Below are 11,050 nucleotides of genomic sequence, written 5' to 3' on the forward strand. Positions count from 1 at the left end.
AGTAAAAAGTGAAATTTGACAATTTATTAATAATTGATGTATAGTTTTTATTCACTGGTAACAAGTCCAATCCTTTCTATGCCCAGCCTCTTCTGACGTAAGCATCGAACGGCTTATTTTATTTTCCCAAACGCCGAAAATTTCTGCCATTTCCAAATCGTTTCTTTCTTCCACTTATCGGATCAGGGCTGCCAACAGGTTTTTCCATTATTTACAGGTAAATTTTCATCCATCCTTCTCCTTTGGATCGGTGCTTCATTGAGTTATACACAATCTTCTTTGTATCTATCCTTGATGAATGTCGTTCTTGTTGGAAGTTGTGGCTTTTTTCATATCATAGGAAGTTATGGCTGTGTTTTCTGACATATTGAATAGCTTGAGATAGATTTGTGTTTTTAACCGGTTCACTTCGAGCTATTTAATGAAGTCTCGTGTTTCTGGCGTAAAAGCAAATGTCTGCGTTTTGAATTTTTAGAAATGTTCTTTACCGGCCTTGGTTGTGGGCTGGCGAACATCTATAAGAGAGCTCTTAGCTATGTAGACTATAGAATTTGTGGAATATTATGGTATTTGTTATTTTACAATTTAATTGGTGTCAGACGACTTTATAGTTTATGCTACTTGTGTAAACTAATGCAAAATGTTGTCGATGGGACAAATAATTTGCTCTGAGACACGTCTGCTGCAATGATGTTGCTGTCCCACTTTTGTAACTTCAGTTGAGAATGGCCTTCTTGTACTGCTCTTCCATAAACAGGGAATGCGATGGTCCTTTCGATATACCTGATGTTGTCCCTCGATTAAGGCAGTGCCTTAGCTACTAGCAAGAGATAAGCAGAACTTTGAGTCAATTCATCGTAATCTTCTGATCATTTCTTTCTGGTTTGGTATCTGAAAGAAAATAGGAATATCACGTGAGATTGCATGGTTTCCAAATAAGAATCGTAGCAACTGAGGCCTAGTCCTGCAAAGTGAAGGGATTGGGTTTAATCAATGATGAGATATGGCTATCTTTCCAAAGTCTGTGGCATTAATAAACTCGTTGCTAAAATAGTTGCATGATGGGACTCACAATTTATTGGACACGTAAACAGTAAATTTTTAAATCTATCAAGACCTTTCAATAGTGGTCAATGAACCTGCAGTCTTTCATCTAGTTCTAAATTCAACTTTATGTATCCAAAAATTTGGATCCTTTATATGTTATTAATGCAAGAAGAGTCGAGAAAAGCTGGAATTTGGATAAATTAGGATCCATTCTGCTGCACAGCTTCTACAACATCACCCTGTCAATGATATCTTTGTAGAAAGTCATTGCGAAAGACCTTGGTTTCTCCCTCTGATAATCAAGAGGATCATCACTTTCAGAATTAGGTTTAAGTTGCTATAACTTGTAGTCTTTCATCTAATTTTTCAAAAACATTGACATTACTTTCAACGTGCTTGCTTTTCAAAATATAGAAAAAAGAGGAAATGAAAAAAACCTTTGCTCTAGTACATATTGTGTGTCTGCTAAGTGAATCAAGAAATGCGAAGGCTTAAAAATTTTTTAACAGGAAGATGGGCTGCCAGGTTAAAATTGATTCGCATTACCTGTAAACGCAGTGAATTATGATCATTTGCTTAGACAGGATTGTTATTACCTCTATTTGAAAACTAACAACCTCTGTCAACTTTTGTAGAGTGAATTTCTTGCAGGTCCCAGTTTACTCCTTTCCACAGACGTATATCTCTGGTTTTTAATAAGTGTATGAATATTATTTCTGAAACAATTAACATGATCCTATTCATTCCCTATTTTACAAACATGGGTTGTGGATTTTGGTTGATGACTGCTTTGACCTGCTCTCCGAGTTTGATATGGTCTAAGATGTGACTTATTTCCGTGATATGTATTTGTAGAACTAATGCTTTCCATTCTTTTACATATTTGCCCTTGAATGTTTAGTCGATGAGATTATTCTACTAATCTCAGTCGAGTTTTGTTCATCTTATATTAGAATATTTTTCCCTTGTCACCTTTTCCTCTATAAACAGAGTGCTTATTTAAGATGTTTGGAGGTAGAGCAATCTATCGGTCTCTGAGTGAGAAACTTCAATCACAAGCTAACGTAAAGGTTATGTTCTTCAGCTCTTTTCATTATTATTAATCTACCATGTGATTAATATCGATTGAATTTATGCTCCATGAACTTTGTGCTTCTGGATAAAACGATGTGGAGTGAGAGTATATTAAATTTTTTTATATCTGTGATTGCCACTTAAGAGCACTACTCTAGTCTTGTGCCTGCTCGTGACCAAAAATATATTTTTACTATATATCCTATTGAGTGAAAGAGATAAGGTAATATTTTTTTACTATATATCCTATTGGTTTCTGCTTTTGTAACGAGTGAATGAGAAAACAACACATGTTTTGCTTATCAACAGAAACATGGAGCATCAGGGTCAGTTTACAGCCTTACCTGAAAAACTTCGTTGCAAGGAAGAAAAAATTTAAATAGGTCTACCTCAATTTTTTTTCCTATTTCAGGCATTTCCTGTTTTATCATCTCTTATTTCCAAGAAAGAGCAGGAAGAAATTGGATCTACCTCCACAAAGTACTTGAAAGCGATAGCCCTCTTTGGAGCTGGTGTATAAGAGCTGTTAAGTTTTGCAACACTGTCGTCCTGTGACGAGGCTGAGCACGGTTTGGAACCCCGAAACTACCCCTGGCCCCATAAGGGCATTCTGAGTTCATATGATCATGTTTCGTGAGTTCTTCCTTTAGCTTACTAGTATCTTCTGAATGTGTTCTTTCTCTTATATGGCCATGCTTCATTAGCTTCTATCGTTTACTAGTATCATTTGATGGCTAATCCATCTTCAAAGACATATTAAGTCTGTTGTGAAATTCTACTAAATTGCAAGGACTAATTTTCGTAGATCCAGTTATATTGACTTATTCTAAATGTTTCATGTGTTGTATATATTAAACCATTCTCCATACAACAGTAGGATTTAAATGGACATCGTCTTTTATCAACTGTATTGCTATAATTTCCATGTAAATGCCGGTCTTGGCGTTGGGAAGTTCTGCATCAGTATTTCCCTTGTCACTTGCATTCCGAAGCCACTTTGCTTGGCTATGAGTCTATAATATATCAATGACGTGGATTTATGTTTGTTTATATGGTTGTGAATTTCTTTTACCAAGATTCTAAAATCATTTCGATATACATGTCTCTAGGAAATTGCACTCTCATTTGGTGGATCAACGTCGAGATTTCCCCTTTTCAAGTACATAGAACTAAAGTTCTAAAAATCTCGAAGTGTGGCCGTGTCAAGGATTAAAAGTTATAAGTGCTTAGTCGAAGCTTAGGTAAAAAAACCATATCTAATTTTTGATACAATTTTGATATCTCGAGCCAAATAACAGATATAATATTATATAAACATAATAAACTAAGATTAAATGCATAAACTTTTTATCGTGGTATTAAATGAGCCTATGATTTGTTTTGAAAGAAAGAATTTTTCCTTCATAATACACCTAGGAGAAACTCTCGCGACAAGCTCCTGAGAAAGGATGGTCATAGATCAAATAAAACACGACCCTTGACAAAGGCTGCCTGAGCCGGATCAATAATAGATTCAAGAACACCGGAAATCTCGGATGCCAGTATTCTTGGAGATAACGTTGTAAAACACATTACAACAAGAAATGGACCTATATTCCCTAACCCGAGAAGCGTGTGAATTCTTGTGGACAAGAGCAACGACAGAGTGTATAATCTGCTTCAAAAGAGAACTAGTGTGAAAGAACTCCAAGACCGCTAAAAATCAATATCAAATTTTTTAAATTTTTGTTTCTAAAAAATTATTATAAATTTAATATTATAACAAAAAGGCATGTGCTTTTGCATATTACAGTCAACCATCGCTTTGACTTGTCATCAAATAGTTGTGTTTTACGTATGCTTAGTGACCGACGATTTCGATTGGGAATATATCTAGCAAGCGAACTAGGTCAAGTTATAATAAATGGATGATGAGTCAAAGTATCGATCCCACAGAGACTAATATTTAATTACTAGAATTTATACCACTTAACTTAAGCTAGACAAAATAAATAAAAAGATGATATGTGGATTATTAATCTAAACTTTAAATAAAATAATTGCAATTAAAAACGACGGATTCAGATATCAAAGGAGGGATTCAAATTCAAATAAATAACAAAGACACACAACGGTATCAAATTCTACTATGTTGACACGTGTTTAAATTCAATTAATTATTTAATTCTTGACAATCACGGTGAAATTCCCAAATTTATTTATTAAACGATTCCTCGAGTTAATAAACCTATTTAAGTCTAACAGTCCAATTATTTCTAATTGAATTTAATTAGATTTAAATGCATTAAATCTTCGTGGAATTTCAGTTTTCACCTAAAACCGCACACTGAAATCGAATACTATTTCTAGTCAGTTTAACCATGTGTTGATGACGTCTTTGTTGCTATATTTAATCAATCATCTTCCGATTCGTGATTAATCAACATACATGTAAATAGTTGATCAGGCTATTAACAAGAAATATTAAACTAACATAAATCAATAATTAAAATCTAGAAAAATAATATAATGAAAATAAAACAAATATCAAATAAAGTATTGTTTGGTCCTATTGTGATCTTAGCCTAAAGAAAATTATTCCATGAATTCAAAATAGAAGTGAAAAGTCATATTTAAGTTCATAGAAGAAAACAAAAGAAAGAAATAAATAAGAGGAATCCTCTGTGATTTATAGCGTGTGTGAGAAATTCCTCGCTGGTTTTGTCTTCCTTCTTCCTCCCCTTTTTTCTTCTTCCGCGCTGTTCTCCTATTCCGTCTCCTTCCGTGCTTCTGTTATGGCAGCCCTCTATACGCTTCTCTCTTCTCTCCTCTCTTCTCTCCCTTCCGCGCTGGTTTTTTTCTTTTGTTTTGCGCCTCCCCTCTTCTGCTCACGTACTCTGCTTTTTATAATTCTTCATCCTCCAATTTCTTTTTAAGCCCATCTCAAACTTAACCCTTGTAAATAAGATTTGTAGATTTTATTTTCAAATATGAGACTCAATCTTTATCAAAACTTCAATAATATCAAGATAATAAAATATAAGATTATTTTATTTCTTTTCCTTTGGTATTTTCTTTCTTTGAAGTCTTGTAGATTTATTTTATTTCCAAATTTAATCATTTTTCCTCTTTTATTTAAATCTACAATTATTAATTCAATTAAGCATATGATTAGGGATAAAAAATCTAAATAAGGACAAATATTATCAAATCAAATCCCTAAAATCTTTGTAAGATTTGACCTATCACTTAGCTACATGCTTATTCTTGCTTAATCATCACATGATATTACTTTTTTGAGTATTGTATAGATTACTCCTTGTTAGGATAAAGTGAAGCAAACGCTCATATTTTTCTTTTTATTTAAAAAGGATGAGCTCTAAAGTTTTCTCTCACATCTTGTTCTCAAATGATGTTATCGATTTTAAACAGGATTCGTCGTAGTCACCAGGTTGATCAACAAGTCTGTGCATCCTGCCATTCCATGTCACTGATATCATATCGTGACTTGGTCGGTGTGGCGTATACAGAGGAGGAAACTAAGGCTATGGCAGCTGAAATTGAGGATAGTGGATGGACTTAATGATGAGGGAGAGATGTTTACTCGTCCTGGAAAACTCAGCGATCGTTTTCCTGAGCCATAGCCCATATGCAAACGAACAAGCAACTAGGTTTGCTAATGGAGGGGCCTATCCTCCAGATTTAAGTCTAATTACCAAAGTATTCCTGCCCCCACTTCAAATATTTTACTCAACATTCATTTCTACCATCTCTCTCACCTAACTTGCAACTTTTGAATTGTTAGGCTCGCCACGATGGTCAAAATTATGCCTTTGCACTTCTTACAGGATATCGTGATCCTCCTGCTGGTGTTTCAGTAAGTTGTTTGTTCTCACTCTTTTGATTAGGCATCAAGATTGCCCCTTGGCCTGTATTCTCTAAAGCACTGATGCTTGATTAAGTCACAACCTAGAGTTGGACTGATGGATGTAAGACTTCAATCTTGATGTGGTTTGTCTTAGCATCAAGTGGGTGGGACGTGTCATTTTATTCAGCAGAAAGTCTGAAACTGGACAGGCATTTATGTTTTGGGCATTGTTGCTTTTCAAATTTTTCTATTCTTTTCAATATTCAGTTCTTTTGTGTTTTCAATTTGTATGTGCCTTGTGCCCTGAGCTAAGTGTGGAGTTATTTGCTAAACTTGCAGATGCTTTCCTTTTTAACAGTGTTTCCTTTCTTCTGCTTTTTTTCTTTTGAATTCAAGATTGCGCACCAACATTGCTGTATTACAATTGTAGATGGGATTCAAATGGATATTTGTTCTATCGCTTGCACTTCTTCAAGCTGGTTACTACAGGCGGTTGAAGTGGTCCGCTCTCAAATCTCGGAAGCTGGTTCTTGATGTTGTCGACTAGATTTTCTTGTTTGTCCATTTTGCCTTGAGAATCCGAGATCAGCGAATAATGGTGCTTTGCCACGCACCACTTCTATGTTATGTGGTAAACCAGATCGCATAGTTTTCACTTTTCAATTGTGCCCGAGAATAATTTTTTTTTTTTAAATGAGGGTATCCTTATATAATGCATAAGGTGATGTTCAGTCTTTGGAGTTTGGGATTGGACGATGAATGCGACTTTCTTGTTTTTTGTCTCAATATTTTGTTTGTTGACTCGAATGGTGTAATCCCATCCCATGATAAACACATTGATATGTGTTACCCACATTGTTATAACGTGATCGGATCGGGGAGGCTATCATAACATTTGTTTAAAAGCGGATATCAAAATCTCTATAATTTTTTTATGGATGTCACCGTATGGAGTTGAATGCCTGTATAGGGTAGCAAATGTTTTTTTTTTGGGTAATATATTTAACCGACCCCTTAAATAAAAAACAATACATTTTTGGCCCAAAAATTCATTAACTTCAGTCTCTTCAAAAAATATAAACAGATATGATCCTGCATCAAATGTTTTTGTTATTTTATCTTCTTCTTTTTTTAAAAAAAATATTATTATTATTTTAAAAAGGAAAAGGAGAAAGTTTGTGTTTGTCAAGGTAGATGGCGTATATTTTATAAGATCAATCAATATTCTTACTTTATTGCATTTTGGTGAAAAATTGGAAGAAGTCATCATCAATCAATTAATAGCAATAACGTCCCATGCATGAATTTTCTTGGAAAATACAGGCACCCCATGCATACCACATTTTCCTCGTCCGCATCAGTTTTTGAGATTGCACAGTTTCTTTTTCTCCTCAATTCCATTCTGCAAGCTGAAAAAGATTCAAATGGATGCCGTAGTTCCCGTACGTTAATGAAGATTACTTCTATTTCAAAGATTTGAGATTCTGTTGTTGCGCTATTTTGAATCTGAGTTTTCTCTTTATTTTATTAAAAAAAAAAAAACTCTCTTTGAAGAATTAGCTAGCCACGTACGTACCTCGGAAATTTTGAGCTCTTACGCATGGATTACTTAATTTAGGAGGATGATCGATCAGCAGAACAGAGGACAATCGACGATTGGCTTCCTATTCCTTCTGCAAGAACGGCAAAATGGTGGTCCTCAGCTTTCCATAATATCACAGGCACAGCTATAATATAATATTGGAGTTGGAGTTCTTGGCCTCCCTCACGCCATGTCCGAACTACGTACGTACTATGTGAGTAATTATTACATACGCATCTGTACGTATTCATTATGCAGCTAGCGATAATTACAAACAATAAAATTGGTTGCATCATATCATACCGCTTGTAGCCCTTGGTTCGCGAATTGGGTATGTACAATATTTTCAAGATTGACCACATTTTCTTCCCCAGATGGATTCAGACATTCTAATACATGTTTTTGTTGTTGAAATGAAATCTCAGTTTTGCATAATGGTTGGAGTTGTTTTGACGGTTGTGGGACCCATGAAAGGGCTCAGGCATAATGGCTAAAACTTGCAATTAAGTTCTACAAAGAAAGCCCTAGCTAGCTAGTCGAAGGTGGCATTGGAACTTTTTGTCTGAACAAATTAATTAAATAAGCTCCGATCCTTTCTTGGATTGAAGTTTTACTTCCAGTGGTTGTAAGTTTACCATTTGTGTAATTATTTCAAGTGTACAATAATTTATATTAGTTATGATATGTATTTTTAAGGGATCAAATAATGAAAAATATTTAAGATCGATGATTAACTTAATTGTTTTATTTTCTAGCTAGATGCATGATAGTACTCAAGATTAGCCAATAATATATTGTGGTTCCATATATATATATATATTTGTTTAATATTAATAAAGGAAATAAGCTACTAAACCTTCACTTTTATTAATTTAAATCTTTAATCAGAAGTCATCAAACTCCTATATATGACATGGAATATTAATTAATTTTGTATAATTATTATTAAACATTTTGTCCTTAATTCTCATCGATACAAAAATATGATCAGAAGATATCTTACATTAGCTTCCAAACAATGAATAAATTAAAACAACACATTGCTTGGCTAAAAATAAATATTTTTTTGAGTCGATGAACAATGGGACGTGCAATTTTCCAACCAAAAGCAATTGTAATAGGAATTTTCTCCACACACTTTCTATAATTGCATGCCATCCTTTATACATGTTATTTAGATATTTCATTTTAATTTCTAACAATAAATATAATTACTTAATCTATATTTTTCAAAATTTTAAATATATATCTTATTAGAAAAATAATCGATCAAGAACCACAATTCACGTACATGCATGCACAATGAAACAGGACTATGAAAACCACAATCAAGAAGACAATCGAGTTACGTGGTTCGGCTTTTGAAATAGCCTACATCCACGGAAGAACGGAGCAACTTCTTGTATCAATATCACAGAGAGTTTTACACTTGCATAACCTAGAGTTTCAGTTGAATTACAATCGAGATTGTTCCCTCAAATATCTTTCCTCTCCTTTGCCGTGCAGAGTCCTCTCTCGTGTATCTTTGTCAAGCGTGTTTCTTCCTCTGTCGGTCTTCTCCTGGAGTCCAGATATATATATATTTTGTCCTGGAGTTTCCAGTCTTCACGGCTCTACAAGTTTGTCCAACTGACTTGGTTTGGCCCAAGCCCATAACCACTGGGCTAATATAGTTTGCAGCCTATAGCTTGAGAGTCACCGAATATCCCAACAATCTCTACCTTGACTCCAAGGTTGGCTACTCCTTTCTTGTTACCTGTTCAGTTCCATTTCACTGCCTTTACCAAGTTCATGCAATGTGTGAACTTGGCTTGTGGCAGTGACTTGGTCATCATATCAGCTGGGTTGTCATTTGTATCAATTTTCTCCACCTGGACTTCCCCTTTAGATGTCACATCTTTAACAAAATGCAGCTTAACATCTATGTGTTTGGATCTTTCATGGTACACTTGGTGTTTAGATAGGTGTATTGCACTTTGGTTGTCGCAATGCACCACAACCTTGTCCTGAGGTATGCCTAATTCAGACACCATTCCTTTCAACCATAGTGCCTCTTTAATCACTTCTGAGAGAGTTCTGATACCACTTGTTAGGATCAGTGGAATCCGGATATCTGCACACTGGTATGATATTGTCCACTTTGGGTTTTAACCCTCATGGTTTTGCTTTTAGAACCACCCAAAAGGCCTCATACCAATGGAGATATCATTCCATCTTTATTAACCCATGATCTTTCTCTAGATCTTCCAATGTGGGACTTTGGTTGCATCCCAACAATCCTCACCTCAAACGAAGTTTCACTATTATTCTCATGGTCCGAGCCTCCCCTCAAGCCTTATTCGTCCTCCAATCGAGGTTACTCCACTTCACTGCATTGGAGCGCACGCCTTACATAAATACTGGGAGCATAAACCACCCCGAGAGTTTAATCAAGGATTTTTACCGGGAGCCCTCACCTCCTTCGTTTAGGTATCGAGGATTCTACTCACACGGCTCGATCTAGACCATGGCTCTGATACCACCTAAGTCCATTCTTTCCTGATACTGCTTCCTTGTATGAACTCGGTTCATCATGCTCCAGTTGTTCTGCTACTGTCAGAGCGTAATAAATCATATCAGCATGCCCAAACTTGTCTGGAGGTTTTATTTCCCTCCTTTGTCTATCCCTGGCCAACTTGTATGATCTCAAATCATGTTCTATCTGATGAGTTTGTACTTCTTGGTCCGAACTTGGCTCATGATTTATTTCATTCTCAACGATTGAGGTGTCTTTAGTGGGCTCCACCTCGACTTGTATATCATCAGTGATCAGTTTATTTCCTCCAGGAGAATTTGTTTTCTGTTGATAGCCCATTTTGGATTCATCAAAAGTTATATCTATGGTAATGAAGCATTTTGGACCATAGCTTTCAAGATTCCAGACTTTGTACCCTTTTACCCCTTCAGGATATCCAATGAAGATGCACTTCCTAGCCCTTGCTTCCATCTTATCTTGCTTAACATGTGCATAGGCTAGACATCCGAAGACTCTCAGTTTTGAATAGTTCGCTGGCTTGTTATTCCACAATTCCATTGGGGTTTTAAAGTTGATTGCACTGGACGGGCATCTGTTTATTAGATAGCATGCACTGGTTATGGCTTCTCCCCAAAATGTCTTTGGAAGACCAGTGTTTAGTATCATGCATCTTACTCTTTCAAGTAGGGTGCGATTCATTCTCTCTGAAAGTCCATTTTGTTGGGGAGTACCACTAACTGTCATGTGTCTGGTGATTCCTTTGGTTCTGCACAACTCCTTGAATTCTTGTGATAGGTACTCCAGACCATTATCCGTCCTTAAGTATTTGAGCTCCTTGTCTTGTTTATTTTCAGTCACAATGAGCCATTCTTTAAACTTGATCAATGCCTCATCTTTGGTTTTAAGTACAAAGACCCACACTCTTCTTGTGAAGTCATCAACAATGGACATGAAGTACCTTCCTCCAGCATGTGTGGGGGTTCTC

The 11,050-nt window shown here is 35.6% G+C and overlaps 1 long non-coding RNA gene and 1 pseudogene across 1 annotated transcript; both read left to right on the plus strand.

The window, feature by feature from the left end:
- Nucleotides 1-84: 84 nt before the first annotated feature.
- On the plus strand, nucleotides 85-2,527 carry LOC142538671 (uncharacterized). Its single transcript, XR_012818733.1, has 3 exons — nucleotides 85-217; nucleotides 2,038-2,117; nucleotides 2,431-2,527. It is a non-coding gene; the product is annotated as an uncharacterized LOC142538671 (long non-coding RNA).
- Nucleotides 2,528-6,364, plus strand: LOC142521078 (cytochrome c1 2, heme protein, mitochondrial-like; annotated as a pseudogene).
- The last annotated feature ends 4,686 nt before the right edge of the window (nucleotides 6,365-11,050 follow it).

The sequence above is a fragment of the Primulina tabacum genome, chromosome 1, assembly GCF_025594145.1.
Source record: "Primulina tabacum isolate GXHZ01 chromosome 1, ASM2559414v2, whole genome shotgun sequence".
NCBI lineage: Eukaryota > Viridiplantae > Streptophyta > Magnoliopsida > Lamiales > Gesneriaceae > Primulina > Primulina tabacum.